The sequence below is a fragment of the Phalangium opilio genome, unplaced genomic scaffold (assembly GCF_054372755.1).
Source record: "Phalangium opilio isolate 3A_F unplaced genomic scaffold, DU_Popi_V2 ptg000013l_1, whole genome shotgun sequence".
NCBI classification, from domain to species: domain Eukaryota; kingdom Metazoa; phylum Arthropoda; class Arachnida; order Opiliones; family Phalangiidae; genus Phalangium; species Phalangium opilio.
In genome coordinates this window covers 2264269-2281540 of record NW_028324148.1, presented here as the reverse complement: position 1 = coordinate 2281540, position 17272 = coordinate 2264269, and the positions used below count along the sequence as shown (strand labels likewise).

Sequence of the window (17272 nt, the reverse complement as noted above, 5' to 3'; positions counted from 1 at the left end):
TGTCCATCGTGATTGGGCATAAAAATAAGCTAGATCTCTCGGAAAACTCAGTATTTCTAGGTATCTATGGTGTAGTGGTTATCAAGTCCGCCTAACACGCGGAAGGTCCCAGGTTCGAGCCCTGGTAGATACATATTTTGTCCATCGTGATTGGGCATAAATATAAGCTAGATCTCTCGGAAAACTCAGTATTACTACGTATCTATGGTGTAGTGGTTATCACATCCGCTTTACACGCGGAAGGTCCCAGGTTCGAGGCCTGCTAGATACATATTTTGACCATCGTGATAGGACATAAAAAAGCTAGGTCTCTTGGAAAACTCAGTATCACTTCGTATCTATGCGATAGTGGTTATCACGTCTGGCTAACACGCGGAAGGTCCCAGGTTCGAAGCCCATAAGATACATGTTTTGACTATCGTGATTAGGCATAAAAATAAAATAGATCTCTTGGAAAACTCAGTTCTACTACGTATATATAGTGTAGTGGTTATCAAGTCCGCTTTAAACGCGGAATGTCCCAGGTTCGAGCCCTGGTAGATATATGTTTTGTCCATCGTGATTGGGCATAAATATAAGCTAGATCTCTCGGAAAACTCAGTATTACTACGTATCTATGGTGTAGTGGTTATCACGTCCGCTTTACACGCGGAAGGTCCCAGGTTCGAGCCCTGCTAGATACATATTTTGACCATCGTGATAGGATATAAAAAAGCTAGGTCTCTTGGAAAACTCAGTATCACTTCGTATCTATGCGATAGTGGTTATCACGTCTGGCTAACACGCGGAAGGTCCCAGGTTCGAGGCCCATAAGATACTTGTTTTGACCATCGTGATTAGGCATAAAAATAAAATAGGTCTCTTGGAAAACTCTGTTCTACTACGTATATATAGTGTAGTGGTTATCACGTCCGCTTTACACGCCGAATGTCCCAGGTTCGAGCCCTGGTAGATACATGTTTTGTCCATCGTGATTGGGCATAAATATAAGCAGGATCTCTCGGAAAACTCAGTATTACTACGTATCTATGGTGTAGTGGTTATCACGTCCGCTTTACACGCGGAAGGTCCCAGGTTCGAGGCCTGCTAGATACATATTTTGACCATCGTGATAGGACATAAAAAAGCTAGGTCTCTTGGAAAACTCAGTATCAGTTCGTATCTATGCGATAGTGGTTATCACGTCTGGCTAACAAGCGGAAGGTCCCAGGTTCGAGGCCCATAAGATACATGTTTTGACTATCGTGATTAGGCATAAAAATAAAATAGATCTCTTGGAAAACTCAGTTCTACTACGTATATATAGTGTAGTGGTTATCAAGTCCGCTTTAAACGCGGAATGTCCCAGGTTCGAGCCCTGGTAGATATATGTTTTGTCCATCGTGATTGGGCATAAATATAAGCTAGATCTCTCGGAAAACTCAGTATTACTACGTATCTATGGTGTAGTGGTTATCACGTCCGCCTAACACGCGGAATCTCCCAGGTTCGAGCCCTGGTAGATACATGTTTTGTCCATCGTGATTGGGCATATAAAAGCTAGGTCTCTTGGAAATTTCAACATAACTACGTATCTATGGTGTAGTGGTTATCTTGTCCGCTTCACACGCAGTAGGTCCCAGGTTCGAGCCCTGGTAGATACATGTTTTGTCCATCGTGATTGGGCATAAAAATAAGCTAGATCTCTCGGAAAACTCAGTATTTCTACGTATCTATGGTGTAGTGGTTATCACGTCCGCTTAACACGCGGAAGGTCCCAGTTTCGATTCCTGGTAGATACATGTTTTGTCCATCATGATTGGGCATAAAAAAGCTAGGTCTCTTGGAAATTTCAACATAACTACGTATCTATGGTGTAGTGGTTATCACGTCCGCTTCACACGCGGAAGGTCCCAGGTTCGAGCTCTGGTAGATACATATTTTGTCCCTCGTGATTGGGCATAAAAAAGCTAGGTCTCTTGGAAAACTCGGTATCACTACGTATCTATGGTGTAGTGGTTCTCACGTCGGCCTAACACGCGGAAGGTCCCAGTTTCGAGTCCTGGTAGATACATGTTTTGTCCATCGTGATTGGGCATAAAAATAAGCTAGATCTCTCGGAAAACTCAGTATTTCTAGGTATCTATGGTGTAGTGGTTATCAAGTCCGCCTAACACGCGGAAGGTCCCAGGTTCGAGCCCTGGTAGATACATATTTTGTCCATCGTGATTGGGCATAAATATAAGCTAGATCTCTCGGAAAACTCAGTATTACTACGTATCTATGGTGTAGTGGTTATCACATCCGCTTTACACGCGGAAGGTCCCAGGTTCGAGGCCTGCTAGATACATATTTTGACCATCGTGATAGGACATAAAAAAGCTAGGTCTCTTGGAAAACTCAGTATCACTTCGTATCTATGCGATAGTGGTTATCACGTCTGGCTAACACGCGGAAGGTCCCAGGTTCGAAGCCCATAAGATACATGTTTTGACTATCGTGATTAGGCATAAAAATAAAATAGATCTCTTGGAAAACTCAGTTCTACTACGTATATATAGTGTAGTGGTTATCAAGTCCGCTTTAAACGCGGAATGTCCCAGGTTCGAGCCCTGGTAGATATATGTTTTGTCCATCGTGATTGGGCATAAATATAAGCTAGATCTCTCGGAAAACTCAGTATTACTACGTATCTATGGTGTAGTGGTTATCACGTCCGCTTTACACGCGGATGGTCCCAGGTTCGAGCCCTGCTAGATACATATTTTGACCATCGTGATAGGACATAAAAAAGCTAGGTCTCTTGGAAAACTCAGTATCACTTCGTATCTATGCGATAGTGGTTATCACGTCTGGCTAACACGCGGAAGGTCCCAGGTTCGAGGCCCATAAGATACTTGTTTTGACCATCGTGATTAGGCATAAAAATAAAATAGGTCTCTTGGAAAACTCTGTTCTACTACGTATATATAGTGTAGTGGTTATCACGTCCGCTTTACACGCCGAATGTCCCAGGTTCGAGCCCTGGTAGATACATGTTTTGTCCATCGTGATTGGGCATAAATATAAGCAGGATCTCTCGGAAAACTCAGTATTACTACGTATCTATGGTGTAGTGGTTATCACGTCCGCTTTACACGCGGAAGGTCCCAGGTTCGAGGCCTGCTAGATACATATTTTGACCATCGTGATAGGACATAAAAAAGCTAGGTCTCTTGGAAAACTCAGTATCAGTTCGTATCTATGCGATAGTGGTTATCACGTCTGGCTAACAAGCGGAAGGTCCCAGGTTCGAGGCCCATAAGATACATGTTTTGACTATCGTGATTAGGCATAAAAATAAAATAGATCTCTTGGAAAACTCAGTTCTACTACGTATATATAGTGTAGTGGTTATCAAGTCCGCTTTAAACGCGGAATGTCCCAGGTTCGAGCCCTGGTAGATATATGTTTTGTCCATCGTGATTGGGCATAAATATAAGCTAGATCTCTCGGAAAACTCAGTATTACTACGTATCTATGGTGTAGTGGTTATCACGTCCGCCTAACACGCGGAATCTCCCAGGTTCGAGCCCTGGTAGATACATGTTTTGTCCATCGTGATTGGGCATAAAAAAGCTAGGTCTCTTGGAAATTTCAACATAACTACGTATCTATGGTGTAGTGGTTATCACGTCCGCTTCACACGCAGTAGGTCCCAGGTTCGAGCCCTGGTAGATACATGTTTTGTCCATCGTGATTGGGCATAAAAATAAGCTAGATCTCTCGGAAAACTCAGTATTTCTACGTATCTATGGTGTAGTGGTTATCACGTCCGCTTAACACGCGGAAGGTCCCAGTTTCGATTCCTGGTAGATACATGTTTTGTCCATCATGATTGGGCATAAAAAAGCTAGGTCTCTTGGAAATTTCAACATAACTACGTATCTATGGTGTAGTGGTTATCACGTCCGCTTCACACGCGGAAGGTCCCAGGTTCGAGCTCTGGTAGATACATATTTTGTCCATCGTGATTGGGCATAAAAAAGCTAGGTCTCTTGGAAAACTCGGTATCACTACGTATCTATGGTGTAGTGGTTATCACGTTGGCCTAAAACGCGGAAGGTCCCAGTTTCGAGTCCTGGTAGATACATGTTTTGTCCATCGTGATTGGGCATAAAAATAAGCTAGATCTCTCGGAAAACTCAGTATTTCTAGGTATCTATGGTGTAGTGGTTATCAAGTCCGCCTAACACGCGGAAGGTCCCAGGTTCGAGCCCTGGTAGATACATATTTTGTCCATCGTGATTGGGCATAAATATAAGCTAGATCTCTCAGAAAACTCAGTATTACCACGTATCTATGGTGTAGTGGTTATCACATCCGCTTTACACGCGGAAGGTCGCAGGTTCGAGGCCTGCTAGATACATATTTTGACCATCGTGATAGGACATAAAAAAGCTAGGTCTCTTGGAAAACTCAGTATCACTTCGTATCTATGCGATAGTGGTTATCACGTCTGGCTAACACGCGGAAGGTCCCAGGTTCGAAGCCCATAAGATACATGTTTTGACTATCGTGATTAGGCATAAAAATAAAATAGATCTCTTGGAAAACTCAGTTCTACTACGTATATATAGTGTAGTGGTTATCAAGTCCGCTTTAAACGCGGAATGTCCCAGGTTCGAGCCCTGGTAGATATATGTTTTGTCCATCGTGATTGGGCATAAATATAAGCTAGATCTCTCGGAAAACTCAGTATTACTACGTATCTATGGTGTAGTGGTTATCACGTCCGCCTAACACGCGGAATCTCCCAGGTTCGAGCCCTGGTAGATACATGTTTTGTCCATCGTGATTGGGCATAAAAAAGCTAGGTCTCTTGGAAATTTCAACATAACTACGTATCTATGGTGTAGTGGTTATCACGTCCGCTTCACACGCAGTAGGTCCCAGGTTCGAGCCCTGGTAGATACATGTTTTGTCCATCGTGATTGGGCATAAAAATAAGCTAGATCTCTCGGAAAACTCAGTATTTCTACGTATCTATGGTGTAGTGGTTATCACGTCCGCTTAACACGCGGAAGGTCCCAGTTTCGATTCCTGGTAGATACATGTTTTGTCCATCATGATTGGGCATAAAAAAGCTAGGTCTCTTGGAAATTTCAACATAACTACGTATCTATGGTGTAGTGGTTATCACGTCCGCTTCACACGCGGAAGGTCCCAGGTTCGAGCTCTGGTAGATACATATTTTGTCCATCGTGATTGGGCATAAAAAAGCTAGGTCTCTTGGAAAACTCGGTATCACTACGTATCTATGGTGTAGTGGTTATCACGTCGGCCTAACACGCGGAAGGTCCCAGTTTCGAGTCCTGGTAGATACATGTTTTGTCCATCGTGATTGGGCATAAAAATAAGCTAGATCTCTCGGAAAACTCAGTATTTCTAGGTATCTATGGTGTAGTGGTTATCAAGTCCGCCTAACACGCGGAAGGTCCCAGGTTCGAGCCCTGGTAGATACATATTTTGTCCATCGTGATTGGGCATAAATATAAGCTAGATCTCTCGGAAAACTCAGTATTACTACGTTTCTATGGTGTAGTGGTTATCACATCCGCTTTACACGCGGAAGGTCGCAGGTTCGAGGCCTGATAGATACATATTTTGACCATCGTGATAGGACATAAAAAAGCTAGGTCTCTTGGAAAACTCAGTATCACTTCGTATCTATGCGATAGTGGTTATCACGTCTGGCTAACACGCGGAAGGTCCCAGGTTCGAAGCCCATAAGATACATGTTTTGACTATCGTGATTAGGCATAAAAATAAAATAGATCTCTTGGAAAACTCAGTTCTACTACGTATATATAGTGTAGTGGTTATCAAGTCCGCTTTAAACGCGGAATTCCTAGGTTCGAGCCCTGGTAGATATATGTTTTGTCCATCGTGATTGGGCATAAATATAAGCTAGATCTCTCGGAAAACTCAGTATTACTACGTATCTATGGTGTAGTGGTTATCACGTCCGCTTTACACGCGGAAGGTCCCAGGTTCGAGCCCTGCTAGATACATATTTTGACCATCGTGATAGGACATAAAAAAAGCTAGGTCTCTTGGAAAACTCAGTATCACTTCGTATCTATGCTATAGTGGTTATCACGTCTAGCTAACACGCGGAAGGTCCCAGGTTCGAGGCCCATAAGATACTTGTTTTGACCATCGTGATTAGGCATAAAAATAAAATAGGTCTCTTGGAAAACTCTGTTCTACTACGTATATATAGTGTAGTGGTTATCACGTCCGCTTTACACGCCGAATGTCCCAGGTTCGAGCCCTGGTAGATACATGTTTTGTCCATCGTGATTGGGCATAAATATAAGCAGGATCTCTCGGAAAACTCAGTATTACTACGTATCTATGGTGTAGTGGTTATCACGTCCGCTTTACACGCGGAAGGTCCCAGGTTCGAGGCCTGCTAGATACATATTTTGACCATCGTGATAGGACATAAAAAAGCTAGGTCTCTTGGAAAACTCAGTATCAGTTCGTATCTATGCGATAGTGGTTATCACGTCTGGCTAACACGCGGAAGGTCCCAGGTTCGAGGCCCATAAGATACATGTTTTGACTATCGTGATTAGGCATAAAAATAAAATAGGTCTCTTGGAAAACTCAGTTCTACTACGTATATATAGTGTAGTGGTTATCAAGTCCGCTTTACACGCGGAATGTCCCAGGTTCGAGCCCTGGTAGATACATGTTTTGTCCATCGTGATTGGGCATAAATATAAGCTAGATCTCACGGAAAACTCAGTATTACTACGTATCTATGGTGTAGTGGTTATCACGTCCGCCTAACACGCGGAATCTCCCAGGTTCGAGCCCTGGTAGATACATATTTTGTCTATCGTGATTGGGCATAAAAAAGCTAGGTCTCTTGGAAAACTCAGTATCACTACGTATCTATGGTGTAGTGGTTATCACGTCCGCCTAACACGCGGAAGGTCCCAGGTTCGAGGCCTGGTAGATACATATTTTGTCCATCGTGATTGGGCATAAATATAAGCTAGATCTCTTGGAAAACTCAGTATTACTACGCATCTATGGTGTAGTGGTTATCACGTCCGCTTTACACGCGGAAGGTCCCAGGTTCGAGCCCTGCTAGATACATATTTTGACCATCGTGATAGGACATAAAAAAGCTAGGTCTCTTGGAAAACTCAGTATCACTTCGTATCTATGCGATAGTGGTTATCACGTCCGGCTAACACGCGGAAGGTCCAAGGTTCGACGCCCAAAAGATACATGTTTTGACCATCGTGATTGGGCATAAAAATAAGATAGATCTCTCGGAAAACTCAGTATTACTACGTATCTGTGGTGTAGTGGTTATCACGTCCGCTTTACACGCGGAAGGTCCCATGTTCGAGCCCTGGTAGATACATGTTTTGTCCATCGTGATTGGGCATAAAAATTAGCTAGATCTCTCGGAAAGCTCAGTATTACTACGTATATATGGTGTAGTGGTTATCACGTCCGCCTAACACGTGGAAGGTGCCAGGTTCGAGCCCTGGTAGATACATATTTTGTCCATCGTGATTGGGCATAAATATAAGCAGGATCTCTCGGAAAACTCAGTATTACTACGTATCTATGGTGTAGTGGTTATCACGTCCGCCTAACACGCGGAATCTCCCAGGTTCGAGCCCTGGTAGATACATATTTTGTCTATCGTGATTGGGCATAAAAAAGCTAGGTCTCTTGGAAAACTCAGTATCACTACGTATCTTAGGTGTAGTGGTTATCACGTCCGCCTAACACAAGGAAGGTGCCAGGTTCGAGCCCTGGTAGATACATATTTTGTCCATCGTGATTGGGCATAAAAAAAGCTAGGTCTCTTGGAAAACTCAGTATTACTACGTATCTATGGTGTAGTGGTTATCACGTCCGCCTAACACGCGGAAGGTCCCAGGTTCGAGCCCTGGTAGATACATAATTTGTCCATCGTGATTGGGCATAAAAAAGCTAGGTCTCTTGGAAATTTCAACATAACTACGTATCTATGGTGTAGTGGTTATCACGTCCGCTTCACACGCGGTAGGTCCCAGGTTCGAGCCCTGGTAGATACATGTTTTTTCCATCGTGATTGGGCATAAAAATAAGCTAGATCTCTCGGAAAACTCAGTATTTCTTCGTATCTATGCGATAGTGGTTATCACGTCTGGCTGACACGCGGAAGGTCCCAGGTTCGAGGCCCATAAGATACATGTTTTGACTATCGTGATTAGGCATAAAAATAAAATAGATCTCTTGGAAAACTCAGTTCTACTACGTATATATAGTGTAGTGGTTATCACGTCCGCTTTACACGCGGAATGTCCCAGGTTCGAGCCCTGATAGATACATGTTTTGTCCATCGTGATTGGGCATAAATATAAGCTAGATCTCTCGGAAAACTCAGTATGACTTCGTATCTATGGTGTAGTGGTTATCACGTCCGCCTAACACGCGGAATCTCCCTGGTTCGAGCCCTGGTAGATACATATTTTGTCCATCGTGATTGGGCATAAAAAAGCTAGGTCTCTTGGAAATTTCAACATAACTACGTATCTATGGTGTAGTGGTTATCACGTCCGCTTAACACGCGGAAGGTCCCAGGTTCGAGCCCTGCTAGATACATATTTTGACCATCGTGATAGGACATAAAAAAAGCTAGGTCTCTTGGAAAACTCAGTATCACTTCGTTTCTATGCGATAGTGGTTATCACGTCTGGCTAACACGCGGAAGGTCCCAGGTTCGAGGCCCATAAGATACATGTTTTGACCATCGTGATTAGGCATAAAATAAAATAGGTCTCTTGGAAAACTCTGTTCTACTACGTATATATAGTGTAGTGGTTATCACGTCCGCTTTACACGCCGAATGTCCCAGGTTCGAGCCCTGGTAGATACATGTTTTGTCCATCGTGATTGGGCATAAATATGAGCTAGATCTCTCGGAAAACTCAGTATTGCTACGTATCTATGGTGTAGTGGTTATCACGTCCGCCTATCACGCGGAATCTCCCAGGTTCGAGCCCTGGTAGATACATATTTTGTCTATCGTGATTGGGCATAAAAAAGCTAGGTCTCTTGGAAAACTCAGTATCACTACGTATCTATGGTGTAGTGGTTATCACGTCCGCCTAACACGCGGAAGGTGCCAGGTTCGAGCCCTGGTAGATACATATTTTGTCCATCGTGATTGGGCATAAAAAAGCTAGGTCTCTTGGAAAACTCAGTATCACTACGTATCTATGGTGTAGTGGTTATCACGTCCGCCTAACACGCGGAAGGTCCCAGGTTCGAGCCCTGGTAGATACATATTTTGTCCATCGTGATTGGGCATAAATATAAGCTAGATCTCTTGGAAAACTCAGTATTACTACGCATCTATAGTGTAGTGGTTATCACGTCCGCTTTACACGCGGAAGGTCCCAGGTTCGAGCCCTGCTAGATACATATTTTGACCATCGTGATAGGACATAAAAAAGCTAGGTCTCTTGGAAAACTCAGTATCACTTCGTATCTATGCGATAGTGGTTATCACGTCCGGCTAACACGCGGAAGTTCCAAGGTTCGACGCCCAAAAGATACATGTTTTGACCATCGTGATTGGGCATAAAAATAAGCTAGATCTCTCGGAAAACTCAGTATTACTACGTATCTGTGGTGTAGTGGTTATCACGTCCGCTTTACACGCGGAAGGTCCCATGTTCGAGCCCTGGTAGATACATGTTTTGTCCATCGTGATTGGGCATAAAAATTAGCTAGATCTCTCGGAAAACTCGGTATTACTACGTATATATGGTGTAGTGGTTATCACGTCCGCCTAACACGTGGAAGGTGCCAGGTTCGAGCCCTGGTAGATACATATTTTGTCCATCGTGATTGGGCATAAAAAAAGCTAGGTCTCTTGGAAAACTCAGCATTACTACGTATCTATGGTGTAGTGGTTATCACGTCCGCTTAATACGCGGAAGGTCCCAGGTTCGAGCCCTGGAAGATACATATTTTGTCCATCGTGATTGGGCATAAAAAAGCTAGGTCTCTTGGAAATTTCAACAAAACTACGTATCTATGGTGTAGTGGTTATCAATTCCGCTTTACACGCGGAAGGTCCCAGGTTCGAGCCCTGGTAGATACATGTTTTGTCCATCGTGATTGGGCATAAAAATAAGCTATATCTCTCGGAAAACTCAGTATTTCTACGTATCTATGGTGTAGTGGTTATCACGTCCGCTTTACACGCAGAAGGTCCCAGGTTCGAGCCCTGCTAGATACATATTTAGACCATCGTGATAGGACATAAAAAAGCTAGGTCTCTTGGAAAACTCAGTATCACTTCGTATCTATGCGATAGTGGTTATCACGTCCGGCTAACACGCGGAAGGTCCAAGGTTCGACGCCCAAAAGATACATGTTTTGACCATCGTGATTGGGCATAAAAATAAGCTAGATCTCTCCGAAAACTCAGTATTACTACGTATCTGTGGTGTAGTGGTTATCACGTCCGCTTTACACGCGGAATGTCCCATGTTCGAGCCCTGGTAGATACATGTTTCGTCCATCGTGATTGGGCATAAAAATTAGCTATATCTCTCGGAAAACTCAGTATTACTACGTATATATGGTGTAGTGGTTATCACGTCCGCCTAACACGTGGAAGGTGCCAGGTTCGAGCCCTGGTAGGTACATATTTTGTCCATCGTGATTGGGCATAAAAAAAGCTAGGTCTCTTGGAAAACTCAGCATTACTACGTATCTATGGTGTAGTGGTTATCACGTCCGCTTAATACGCGGAAGGTCCCAAGTTCGAGTCCTGGTAGATACATGTTTTGTCCATCGTGATTGGGCATAAAAAAGCTAGGTCTCTTGGAAATTTCAACATGACTACGTATCTATGGTGTAGTGGTTATCACGTCCGCCTAACACGCGGAATCTCCCAGGTTCGAGCCCTGGTAGATACATATTTTGTCCATCGTGATTGGGCATAAAAAAGCTAGGTCTCTTGGAAAACTCAGTATCACTTCGTATCTATGGTGTAGTGGTTATCACGTCCGCCTAACACGCGGAAGGTCCCAGGTTCGAGCCCTGGAAGATACATATTTTGTCCATCGTGATTGGGCATAAAAAAGCTAGGTTTCTTGGAAATTTCAACATAACTACGTATCTATGGTGTAGTGGTTATCACGTCCGCTTTACACACGGAAGGTCCCAGGTTCGAGCCCAGGTAGATACATGTTTTGTCCATCGTGATTGGGCATAAAAATAAGCTAGATCTCTCGGAAAACTCAGTATTTCTACGTATCTATGGTGTAGTGGTTATCACGTCCGCTTTACACGCAGAAGGTCCCAGGTTCGAGCCCTGCTAGATACATATTTAGACCATCGTGATAGAGCTAGGTCTCTTGGAAAACTCAGTATCACTTCGTATCTATGCGATAGTGGTTATAACGTCCGGCTAACACGCGGAAGGTCCAAGGTTCGACGCCCAAAAGATACATGTTTTGACCATCGTGATTGGGCATAAAAATAAGCTAGATCTCTCCGAAAACTCAGTATTACTACGTATCTGTGGTGTAGTGGTTATCACGTCCGCTTTACACGCGGAATGTCGCATGTTCGAGCCCTGGTAGATACATGTTTTGTCCATCGTGATTGGGCATTAAAATTAGCTATATCTCTCGGAAAACTCAGTATTACTACGTATATAGGGTGTAGTGGTTATCACGTCCGCCTAACACGTGGAAGGTGCCAGGTTCGAGCCCTGGTAGATACATATTTTGTCCATCGTGATTGGGCATAAAAAAAGCTAGGTCTCTTGGAAAACTCAGCATTACTACGTATCTATGGTGTAGTGGTTATCACGTCCGCTTAATACGCGGAAGGTCCCAAGTTCGAATCCTGGTAGATACATGTTTTGTCCATCGTGATTGGGCATAAAAAAGCTAGGTCTCTTGGAAATTTCAACATAACTACGTATCTATGGTGTAGTGGTTATCACGTCCGCCTAACACGCGGAATCTCCCAGGTTCGAGCCCTGATAGATACATATTTTGTCCATCGTGATTGGGCATAAAAAAGCTAGGTCTCTTGGAAAACTCAGTATTACTACGTATCTATGGTGTAGTGGTCATCACGTCCGCTTTACACGCGGAATGTCCCATGTTCGAGCCCTGGTAGATACATGTTTTGTCCATCGTGATTGGGCATAAAAATTAGCTAGATCTCTCGGAAAACTCAGTATTACTACGTATATATGGTGTAGTGGTTATCACGTCCGCCTAACACGTGGAAGGTGCCAGGTTCGAGCCCTGGTAGATACATATTTTGTCCATCGTGATTGGGCATAAAAAAAGCTAGGTCTATTGGAAAACTCAGCATTACTACGTATCTATGGTGTAGTGGTTATCACGTCCGCTTAATACGCGGAAGGTCCCAAGTTCGAGTCCTTTTAGATACATGTTTTGTCCGTCGTGATTGGGCATAAAAAAGCTAGGTCTCTTGGAAATTTCAACATAACTACGTATCTATGGTGTAGTGGTTATCACGTCCGCCTAACACGCGGAATCTCCCAGGTTCGAGCCCTGGTAGATACATATTTTGTCCATCGTGATTGGGCATAAAAAAAGCTAGGTCTCTTGGAAAACTCAGCATTACTACGTATCTATGGTGTAGTGGTTATCACGTCCGCTTAATACGCGGAAGGTCCCAAGTTTGAGTCCTGGTAGATACATGTTTTGTCCATCGTGATTGGGCATAAAAAAGCTAGGTCTCTTGGAAATTTCAACATAACTACGAATCTATGGTGTAGTGGTTATCACGTCCGCCTAACACGCGGAATCTCCCAGGTTCGAGCCCTGGTAGATACATATTTTGTCCATCGTGATTGGGCATAAAAAAGCTAGGTCTCTTGGAAAACTCAGTATTACTACGTATCTATGGTGTAGTGGTTATCACGTCCGCCTAACACGCGGAAGGTCCCAGGTTCGAGCCCTGGTAGATACATAATTTGTCCATCGTGATTGGGCATAAAAAAGCTAGGTATCTTGGAAATTTCAACATAACTACGTATCTATGGTGTAGTGGTTATCACGTCCGCTTCACACGCGGTAGGTCCCAGGTTCGAGCCCTGGTAGATACATGTTTTTTCCATCGTGATTGGGCATAAAAATAAGCTAGATCTCTCGGAAAACTCAGTATTTCTGCGTATCTATGCGATAGTGGTTATCACGTCTGGCTAACACGCGGAAGGTCCCAGGTTCGAGGCCCATAAGATACATGTTTTGACTATCGTGATTAGGCATAAAAATAAAATAGATCTCTTGGAAAACTCAGTTCTACTACGTATATATAGTGTAGTGGTTATCACGTCCGCTTTACACGCGGAATGTCCCATGTTCGAGCCCTGGTAGATACATGTTTTGTCCATCGTGATTGGGCATAAAAATTAGCTATATCTCTCGGAAAACTCAGTATTACTACGTATATATGGTGTAGTGGTTATCACGTCCGCCTATCACGTGGAAGGTGCCAGGTTCGAGCCCTGGTAGATACATATTTTGTCCATCGTGATTGGGCATAAAAAAAGCTAGGTCTCTTGGAAAACTCAGCATTACTACGTATCTATGGTGTAGTGGTTATCACGTCCGCTTAATACGCGGAAGGTCCCAAGTTCGAGTCCTTTTAGATACATGTTTTGTCCATCGTGATTGGGCATAAAAAAGCTAGGTCTCTTGGAAATTTCAACATAACTACGTATCTATGGTGTAGTGGTTATCACGTCCGCCTAACACGCGGAATCTCCCAGGTTCGAGCCCTGGTAGATACATATTTTGTCCATCGTGATTGGGCATAAAAAAGCTAGGTCTCTTGGAAAACTCAGCATTACTACGTATCTATGGTGTAGTGGTTATCACTTCCGCTTAATACGCGGAAGGTCCCAAGTTCGAGTCCTGGTAGATACATGTTTTGTCCATCGTGATTGGGCATAAAAAAGCTAGGTCTCTTGGAAATTTCAACATAACTACGTATCTATGGTGTAGTGGTTATCACGTCCGCCTAACACGCGGAATCTCCCAGGTTCGAGCCCTGGTAGATACATATTTTGTCCATCGTGATTGGGCATAAAAAAAGCTAGGTCTCTTGGAAAACTCAGCATTACTACGTATCTATGGTGTAGTGGTTATCACGTCCGCTTAATACGCGGAAGGTCCCAAGTTCGAGTCCTTTTAGATACATGTTTTGTCCATCGTGATTGGGCATAAAAAAGCTAGGTCTCTTGGAAATTTCAACATAACTACGTATCTATGGTGTAGTGGTTATCACGTCCGCCTAACACGCGGAATCTCCCAGGTTCGAGCCCTGGTAGATACATATTTTGTCCATCGTGATTGGGCATAAAAAAAGCTAGGTCTCTTGGAAAACTCAGCATTACTACGTATCTATGGTGTAGTGGTTATCACGTCCGCTTAATACGCGGAAGGTCCCAAGTTCGAGTCCTGGTAGATACATGTTTTGTCCATCGTGATTGGGCATAAAAAAGCTAGGTCTCTTGGAAATTTCAACATAACTACGTATCTATGGTGTAGTGGTTATCACGTCCGCCTAACACGCGGAATCTCCCAGGTTCGAGCCCTGGTAGATACATATTTTGTCCATCGTGATTGGGCATAAAAAAGCTAGGTCTCTTGGAAAACTCAGTATTACTACGTATCTATGGTGTAGTGGTCATCACGTCCGCTTTACACGCGGAATGTCCCATGTTCGAGCCCTGGTAGATACATGTTTTGTCCATCGTGATTGGGCATAAAAATTAGCTAGATCTCTTGGAAAACTCAGTATTACTACGTATATATGGTGTAGTGGTTATCACGTCCGCCTAACACGTGGAAGGTGCCAGGTTCGAGCCCTGGTAGATACATATTTTGTCCATCGTGATTGGGCATAAAAAAAGCTAGGTCTCTTGGAAAACTCAGCATTACTACGTATCTATGGTGTAGTGGTTATCACGTCCGCTTAATACGCGGAAGGTCCCAAGTTCGAGTCCTGGTAGATACATGTTTTGTCCATCGTGATTGGGCATAAAAAAGCTAGGTCTCTTGGAAATTTCAACATAACTACGTATCTATGGTGTAGTGGTTATCACGTCCGCCTAACACGCGGAATCTCCCAGGTTCGAGCCCTGGTAGATACATATTTTGTCCATCGTGATTGGGCATAAAAAAAGCTAGGTCTCTTGGAAAACTCAGCATTACTACGTATCTATGGTGTAGTGGTTATCACGTCCGCTTAATACGCGGAAGGTCCCAAGTTCGAGTCCTGGTAGAGACATGTTTTGTCCATCGTGATTGGGCATAAAAAAGCTAGGTCTCTTGGAAATTTCAACATAACTACGAATCTATGGTGTAGTGGTTATCACGTCCGCCTAACACGCGGAATCTCCCAGGTTCGAGCGCTGGTAGATACATATTTTGTCCATCGTGATTGGGCATAAAAAAGCTAGGTCTCTTGGAAAACTCAGTATTACTACGTATCTATGGTGTAGTGGTTATCACGTCCGCCTAACACGCGGAAGGTCCCAGGTTCGTGCCCTGGTAGATACATAATTTGTCCATCGTGATTGGGCATAAAAAAGCTAGGTCTCTTGGAAATTTCAACATAACTACGAATCTATGGTGTAGTGGTTATCACGTCCGCCTAACACGCGGAATCTCCCAGGTTCGAGCGCTGGTAGATACATATTTTGTCCATCGTGATTGGGCATAAAAAAGCTAGGTCTCTTGGAAAACTCAGTATTACTACGTATCTATGGTGTAGTGGTTATCACGTCCGCCTAACACGCGGAAGGTCCCAGGTTCGAGCCCTGGTAGATACATAATTTGTCCATCGTGATTGGGCATAAAAAAGCTAGGTCTCTTGGAAATTTCAACATAACTACGTATCTATGGTGTAGTGGTTATCACGTCCGCTTCACACGCGGTAGGTCCCAGGTTCGAGCCCTGGTAGATACATGTTTTTTCCATCGTGATTGGGCATAAAAATAAGCTAGATCTCTCGGAAAACTCAGTATTTCTGCGTATCTATGCGATAGTGGTTATCACGTCTGGCTAACACGCGGAAGGTCCCAGGTTCGAGGCCCATAAGATACATGTTTTGACTATCGTGATAAGGCATAAAAATAAAATAGATCTCTTGGAAAACTCAGTTCTACTACGTATATATAGTGTAGTGGTTATCACGTCCGCTTTACACGCGGAATGTCCCATGTTCGAGCCCTGGTAGATACATGTTTTGTCCATCGTGATTGGGCATAAAAATTAGCTATATCTCTCGGAAAACTCAGTATTACTACGTATATATGGTGTAGTGGTTATCACGTCCGCCTAACACGTGGAAGGTGCCAGGTTCGAGCCATGGTAGATACATATTTTGTCCATCGTGATTGGGCATAAAAAAAGCTAGGTCTCTTGGAAAACTCAGCATTACTACGTATCTATGGTGTAGTGGTTATCACGTCCGCTTAATACGCGGAAGGTCCCAAGTTCGAGTCCTTTTAGATACATGTTTTGTCCATCGTGATTGGGCATAAAAAAGCTAGGTCTCTTGGAAATTTCAACATAACTACGTATCTATGGTGTAGTGGTTATCACGTCCGCCTAACACGCGGAATCTCCCAGGTTCGAGCCCTGGTAGATACATATTTTGTCCATCGTGATTGGGCATAAAAAAAGCTAGGTCTCTTGGAAAACTCAGCATTACTACGTATCTATGGTGTAGTGGTTATCACGTCCGCTTAATACGCGGAAGGTCCCAAGTTCGAGTCCTGGTAGATACATGTTTTGTCCATCGTGATTGGGCATAAAAAAGCTAGGTCTCTTGGAAATTTCAACATAACTACGTATCTATGGTGTAGTGGTTATCACGTCCGCCTAACACGCGGAATCTCCCAGGTTCGAGCCCTGGTAGATACATATTTTGTCCATCGTGATTGGGCATAAAAAAAGCTAGGTCTCTTGGAAAACTCAGCATTACTACGTATCTATGGTGTAGTGGTTATCACGTCCGCTTAATACGCGGAAGGTCCCAAGTTCGAGTCCTTTTAGATACATGTTTTGTCCATCGTGATTGGGCATAAAAAAGCTAGGTCTCTTGGAAATTTCAACATAACTACGTATCTATGGTGTAGTGGTTATCACGTCCGCCTAACACGCGGAATCTCCCAGGTTCGAGCCCTGGTAGATACATATTTTGTCCATCGTGATTGTGC

At 43.6% G+C, this 17272-nt stretch overlaps 57 non-coding genes across 57 annotated transcripts; all 57 read left to right on the top strand.

Moving 5' to 3' along the window:
• The first annotated feature begins 60 nt into the window (after window positions 1-60).
• Window positions 61-133, top strand: TRNAV-AAC (transfer RNA valine (anticodon AAC)). Its single transcript has one exon. It is a non-coding gene; the product is annotated as a tRNA-Val (tRNA).
• A 477-nt stretch (window positions 134-610) lies between these two features.
• Window positions 611-683, top strand: TRNAV-UAC (transfer RNA valine (anticodon UAC)). The gene has a single exon. It is a non-coding gene; the product is annotated as a tRNA-Val (tRNA).
• Window positions 684-1434: 751 nt separating this feature from the next.
• Window positions 1435-1507, top strand: TRNAV-AAC (transfer RNA valine (anticodon AAC)). The gene has a single exon. It is a non-coding gene; the product is annotated as a tRNA-Val (tRNA).
• Window positions 1508-1708: 201 nt separating this feature from the next.
• Window positions 1709-1781, top strand: TRNAV-AAC (transfer RNA valine (anticodon AAC)). Its single transcript has one exon. It is a non-coding gene; the product is annotated as a tRNA-Val (tRNA).
• A 63-nt stretch (window positions 1782-1844) lies between these two features.
• On the top strand, window positions 1845-1917 carry TRNAV-CAC (transfer RNA valine (anticodon CAC)). The gene has a single exon. It is a non-coding gene; the product is annotated as a tRNA-Val (tRNA).
• A 201-nt stretch (window positions 1918-2118) lies between these two features.
• On the top strand, window positions 2119-2191 carry TRNAV-AAC (transfer RNA valine (anticodon AAC)). The gene has a single exon. It is a non-coding gene; the product is annotated as a tRNA-Val (tRNA).
• A 477-nt stretch (window positions 2192-2668) lies between these two features.
• Window positions 2669-2741, top strand: TRNAV-UAC (transfer RNA valine (anticodon UAC)). The gene has a single exon. It is a non-coding gene; the product is annotated as a tRNA-Val (tRNA).
• A 751-nt stretch (window positions 2742-3492) lies between these two features.
• Window positions 3493-3565, top strand: TRNAV-AAC (transfer RNA valine (anticodon AAC)). The gene has a single exon. It is a non-coding gene; the product is annotated as a tRNA-Val (tRNA).
• Window positions 3566-3628: 63 nt separating this feature from the next.
• TRNAV-CAC (transfer RNA valine (anticodon CAC)) lies at window positions 3629-3701 on the top strand. Its single transcript has one exon. It is a non-coding gene; the product is annotated as a tRNA-Val (tRNA).
• Window positions 3702-3766: 65 nt separating this feature from the next.
• On the top strand, window positions 3767-3839 carry TRNAV-AAC (transfer RNA valine (anticodon AAC)). Its single transcript has one exon. It is a non-coding gene; the product is annotated as a tRNA-Val (tRNA).
• Window positions 3840-3902: 63 nt separating this feature from the next.
• Window positions 3903-3975, top strand: TRNAV-CAC (transfer RNA valine (anticodon CAC)). The gene has a single exon. It is a non-coding gene; the product is annotated as a tRNA-Val (tRNA).
• A 63-nt stretch (window positions 3976-4038) lies between these two features.
• On the top strand, window positions 4039-4111 carry TRNAF-AAA (transfer RNA phenylalanine (anticodon AAA)). The gene has a single exon. It is a non-coding gene; the product is annotated as a tRNA-Phe (tRNA).
• Window positions 4112-4176: 65 nt separating this feature from the next.
• Window positions 4177-4249, top strand: TRNAV-AAC (transfer RNA valine (anticodon AAC)). The gene has a single exon. It is a non-coding gene; the product is annotated as a tRNA-Val (tRNA).
• A 65-nt stretch (window positions 4250-4314) lies between these two features.
• TRNAV-UAC (transfer RNA valine (anticodon UAC)) lies at window positions 4315-4387 on the top strand. The gene has a single exon. It is a non-coding gene; the product is annotated as a tRNA-Val (tRNA).
• A 339-nt stretch (window positions 4388-4726) lies between these two features.
• TRNAV-AAC (transfer RNA valine (anticodon AAC)) lies at window positions 4727-4799 on the top strand. The gene has a single exon. It is a non-coding gene; the product is annotated as a tRNA-Val (tRNA).
• Window positions 4800-4862: 63 nt separating this feature from the next.
• Window positions 4863-4935, top strand: TRNAV-CAC (transfer RNA valine (anticodon CAC)). The gene has a single exon. It is a non-coding gene; the product is annotated as a tRNA-Val (tRNA).
• Window positions 4936-5000: 65 nt separating this feature from the next.
• TRNAV-AAC (transfer RNA valine (anticodon AAC)) lies at window positions 5001-5073 on the top strand. The gene has a single exon. It is a non-coding gene; the product is annotated as a tRNA-Val (tRNA).
• A 63-nt stretch (window positions 5074-5136) lies between these two features.
• Window positions 5137-5209, top strand: TRNAV-CAC (transfer RNA valine (anticodon CAC)). The gene has a single exon. It is a non-coding gene; the product is annotated as a tRNA-Val (tRNA).
• Window positions 5210-5410: 201 nt separating this feature from the next.
• On the top strand, window positions 5411-5483 carry TRNAV-AAC (transfer RNA valine (anticodon AAC)). The gene has a single exon. It is a non-coding gene; the product is annotated as a tRNA-Val (tRNA).
• A 476-nt stretch (window positions 5484-5959) lies between these two features.
• Window positions 5960-6032, top strand: TRNAV-UAC (transfer RNA valine (anticodon UAC)). Its single transcript has one exon. It is a non-coding gene; the product is annotated as a tRNA-Val (tRNA).
• A 752-nt stretch (window positions 6033-6784) lies between these two features.
• TRNAV-AAC (transfer RNA valine (anticodon AAC)) lies at window positions 6785-6857 on the top strand. Its single transcript has one exon. It is a non-coding gene; the product is annotated as a tRNA-Val (tRNA).
• A 63-nt stretch (window positions 6858-6920) lies between these two features.
• Window positions 6921-6993, top strand: TRNAV-AAC (transfer RNA valine (anticodon AAC)). Its single transcript has one exon. It is a non-coding gene; the product is annotated as a tRNA-Val (tRNA).
• A 65-nt stretch (window positions 6994-7058) lies between these two features.
• Window positions 7059-7131, top strand: TRNAV-UAC (transfer RNA valine (anticodon UAC)). The gene has a single exon. It is a non-coding gene; the product is annotated as a tRNA-Val (tRNA).
• A 477-nt stretch (window positions 7132-7608) lies between these two features.
• TRNAV-AAC (transfer RNA valine (anticodon AAC)) lies at window positions 7609-7681 on the top strand. The gene has a single exon. It is a non-coding gene; the product is annotated as a tRNA-Val (tRNA).
• Window positions 7682-7881: 200 nt separating this feature from the next.
• TRNAV-AAC (transfer RNA valine (anticodon AAC)) lies at window positions 7882-7954 on the top strand. Its single transcript has one exon. It is a non-coding gene; the product is annotated as a tRNA-Val (tRNA).
• Window positions 7955-8017: 63 nt separating this feature from the next.
• TRNAV-CAC (transfer RNA valine (anticodon CAC)) lies at window positions 8018-8090 on the top strand. The gene has a single exon. It is a non-coding gene; the product is annotated as a tRNA-Val (tRNA).
• A 477-nt stretch (window positions 8091-8567) lies between these two features.
• Window positions 8568-8640, top strand: TRNAV-AAC (transfer RNA valine (anticodon AAC)). The gene has a single exon. It is a non-coding gene; the product is annotated as a tRNA-Val (tRNA).
• Window positions 8641-8979: 339 nt separating this feature from the next.
• On the top strand, window positions 8980-9052 carry TRNAD-AUC (transfer RNA aspartic acid (anticodon AUC)). The gene has a single exon. It is a non-coding gene; the product is annotated as a tRNA-Asp (tRNA).
• Window positions 9053-9115: 63 nt separating this feature from the next.
• Window positions 9116-9188, top strand: TRNAV-AAC (transfer RNA valine (anticodon AAC)). Its single transcript has one exon. It is a non-coding gene; the product is annotated as a tRNA-Val (tRNA).
• Window positions 9189-9251: 63 nt separating this feature from the next.
• TRNAV-AAC (transfer RNA valine (anticodon AAC)) lies at window positions 9252-9324 on the top strand. The gene has a single exon. It is a non-coding gene; the product is annotated as a tRNA-Val (tRNA).
• A 65-nt stretch (window positions 9325-9389) lies between these two features.
• TRNAV-UAC (transfer RNA valine (anticodon UAC)) lies at window positions 9390-9462 on the top strand. The gene has a single exon. It is a non-coding gene; the product is annotated as a tRNA-Val (tRNA).
• Window positions 9463-9938: 476 nt separating this feature from the next.
• Window positions 9939-10011, top strand: TRNAI-AAU (transfer RNA isoleucine (anticodon AAU)). The gene has a single exon. It is a non-coding gene; the product is annotated as a tRNA-Ile (tRNA).
• A 750-nt stretch (window positions 10012-10761) lies between these two features.
• Window positions 10762-10834, top strand: TRNAI-AAU (transfer RNA isoleucine (anticodon AAU)). The gene has a single exon. It is a non-coding gene; the product is annotated as a tRNA-Ile (tRNA).
• Window positions 10835-10897: 63 nt separating this feature from the next.
• TRNAV-AAC (transfer RNA valine (anticodon AAC)) lies at window positions 10898-10970 on the top strand. The gene has a single exon. It is a non-coding gene; the product is annotated as a tRNA-Val (tRNA).
• Window positions 10971-11033: 63 nt separating this feature from the next.
• TRNAV-AAC (transfer RNA valine (anticodon AAC)) lies at window positions 11034-11106 on the top strand. The gene has a single exon. It is a non-coding gene; the product is annotated as a tRNA-Val (tRNA).
• Window positions 11107-11846: 740 nt separating this feature from the next.
• TRNAI-AAU (transfer RNA isoleucine (anticodon AAU)) lies at window positions 11847-11919 on the top strand. The gene has a single exon. It is a non-coding gene; the product is annotated as a tRNA-Ile (tRNA).
• Window positions 11920-12529: 610 nt separating this feature from the next.
• On the top strand, window positions 12530-12602 carry TRNAV-AAC (transfer RNA valine (anticodon AAC)). Its single transcript has one exon. It is a non-coding gene; the product is annotated as a tRNA-Val (tRNA).
• A 64-nt stretch (window positions 12603-12666) lies between these two features.
• TRNAI-AAU (transfer RNA isoleucine (anticodon AAU)) lies at window positions 12667-12739 on the top strand. The gene has a single exon. It is a non-coding gene; the product is annotated as a tRNA-Ile (tRNA).
• A 199-nt stretch (window positions 12740-12938) lies between these two features.
• On the top strand, window positions 12939-13011 carry TRNAV-AAC (transfer RNA valine (anticodon AAC)). The gene has a single exon. It is a non-coding gene; the product is annotated as a tRNA-Val (tRNA).
• Window positions 13012-13074: 63 nt separating this feature from the next.
• On the top strand, window positions 13075-13147 carry TRNAV-CAC (transfer RNA valine (anticodon CAC)). Its single transcript has one exon. It is a non-coding gene; the product is annotated as a tRNA-Val (tRNA).
• Window positions 13148-13488: 341 nt separating this feature from the next.
• On the top strand, window positions 13489-13561 carry TRNAD-AUC (transfer RNA aspartic acid (anticodon AUC)). Its single transcript has one exon. It is a non-coding gene; the product is annotated as a tRNA-Asp (tRNA).
• Window positions 13562-13761: 200 nt separating this feature from the next.
• On the top strand, window positions 13762-13834 carry TRNAV-AAC (transfer RNA valine (anticodon AAC)). Its single transcript has one exon. It is a non-coding gene; the product is annotated as a tRNA-Val (tRNA).
• Window positions 13835-13897: 63 nt separating this feature from the next.
• On the top strand, window positions 13898-13970 carry TRNAI-AAU (transfer RNA isoleucine (anticodon AAU)). Its single transcript has one exon. It is a non-coding gene; the product is annotated as a tRNA-Ile (tRNA).
• Window positions 13971-14033: 63 nt separating this feature from the next.
• On the top strand, window positions 14034-14106 carry TRNAV-AAC (transfer RNA valine (anticodon AAC)). Its single transcript has one exon. It is a non-coding gene; the product is annotated as a tRNA-Val (tRNA).
• Window positions 14107-14306: 200 nt separating this feature from the next.
• TRNAV-AAC (transfer RNA valine (anticodon AAC)) lies at window positions 14307-14379 on the top strand. Its single transcript has one exon. It is a non-coding gene; the product is annotated as a tRNA-Val (tRNA).
• Window positions 14380-14443: 64 nt separating this feature from the next.
• TRNAI-AAU (transfer RNA isoleucine (anticodon AAU)) lies at window positions 14444-14516 on the top strand. Its single transcript has one exon. It is a non-coding gene; the product is annotated as a tRNA-Ile (tRNA).
• A 63-nt stretch (window positions 14517-14579) lies between these two features.
• On the top strand, window positions 14580-14652 carry TRNAV-AAC (transfer RNA valine (anticodon AAC)). Its single transcript has one exon. It is a non-coding gene; the product is annotated as a tRNA-Val (tRNA).
• Window positions 14653-14990: 338 nt separating this feature from the next.
• TRNAI-AAU (transfer RNA isoleucine (anticodon AAU)) lies at window positions 14991-15063 on the top strand. Its single transcript has one exon. It is a non-coding gene; the product is annotated as a tRNA-Ile (tRNA).
• A 63-nt stretch (window positions 15064-15126) lies between these two features.
• On the top strand, window positions 15127-15199 carry TRNAV-AAC (transfer RNA valine (anticodon AAC)). The gene has a single exon. It is a non-coding gene; the product is annotated as a tRNA-Val (tRNA).
• A 64-nt stretch (window positions 15200-15263) lies between these two features.
• On the top strand, window positions 15264-15336 carry TRNAI-AAU (transfer RNA isoleucine (anticodon AAU)). The gene has a single exon. It is a non-coding gene; the product is annotated as a tRNA-Ile (tRNA).
• A 199-nt stretch (window positions 15337-15535) lies between these two features.
• TRNAV-AAC (transfer RNA valine (anticodon AAC)) lies at window positions 15536-15608 on the top strand. The gene has a single exon. It is a non-coding gene; the product is annotated as a tRNA-Val (tRNA).
• A 199-nt stretch (window positions 15609-15807) lies between these two features.
• On the top strand, window positions 15808-15880 carry TRNAV-AAC (transfer RNA valine (anticodon AAC)). The gene has a single exon. It is a non-coding gene; the product is annotated as a tRNA-Val (tRNA).
• Window positions 15881-15943: 63 nt separating this feature from the next.
• Window positions 15944-16016, top strand: TRNAV-CAC (transfer RNA valine (anticodon CAC)). Its single transcript has one exon. It is a non-coding gene; the product is annotated as a tRNA-Val (tRNA).
• A 614-nt stretch (window positions 16017-16630) lies between these two features.
• Window positions 16631-16703, top strand: TRNAV-AAC (transfer RNA valine (anticodon AAC)). Its single transcript has one exon. It is a non-coding gene; the product is annotated as a tRNA-Val (tRNA).
• A 64-nt stretch (window positions 16704-16767) lies between these two features.
• TRNAI-AAU (transfer RNA isoleucine (anticodon AAU)) lies at window positions 16768-16840 on the top strand. The gene has a single exon. It is a non-coding gene; the product is annotated as a tRNA-Ile (tRNA).
• A 63-nt stretch (window positions 16841-16903) lies between these two features.
• On the top strand, window positions 16904-16976 carry TRNAV-AAC (transfer RNA valine (anticodon AAC)). Its single transcript has one exon. It is a non-coding gene; the product is annotated as a tRNA-Val (tRNA).
• A 200-nt stretch (window positions 16977-17176) lies between these two features.
• On the top strand, window positions 17177-17249 carry TRNAV-AAC (transfer RNA valine (anticodon AAC)). Its single transcript has one exon. It is a non-coding gene; the product is annotated as a tRNA-Val (tRNA).
• The last annotated feature ends 23 nt before the right edge of the window (window positions 17250-17272 follow it).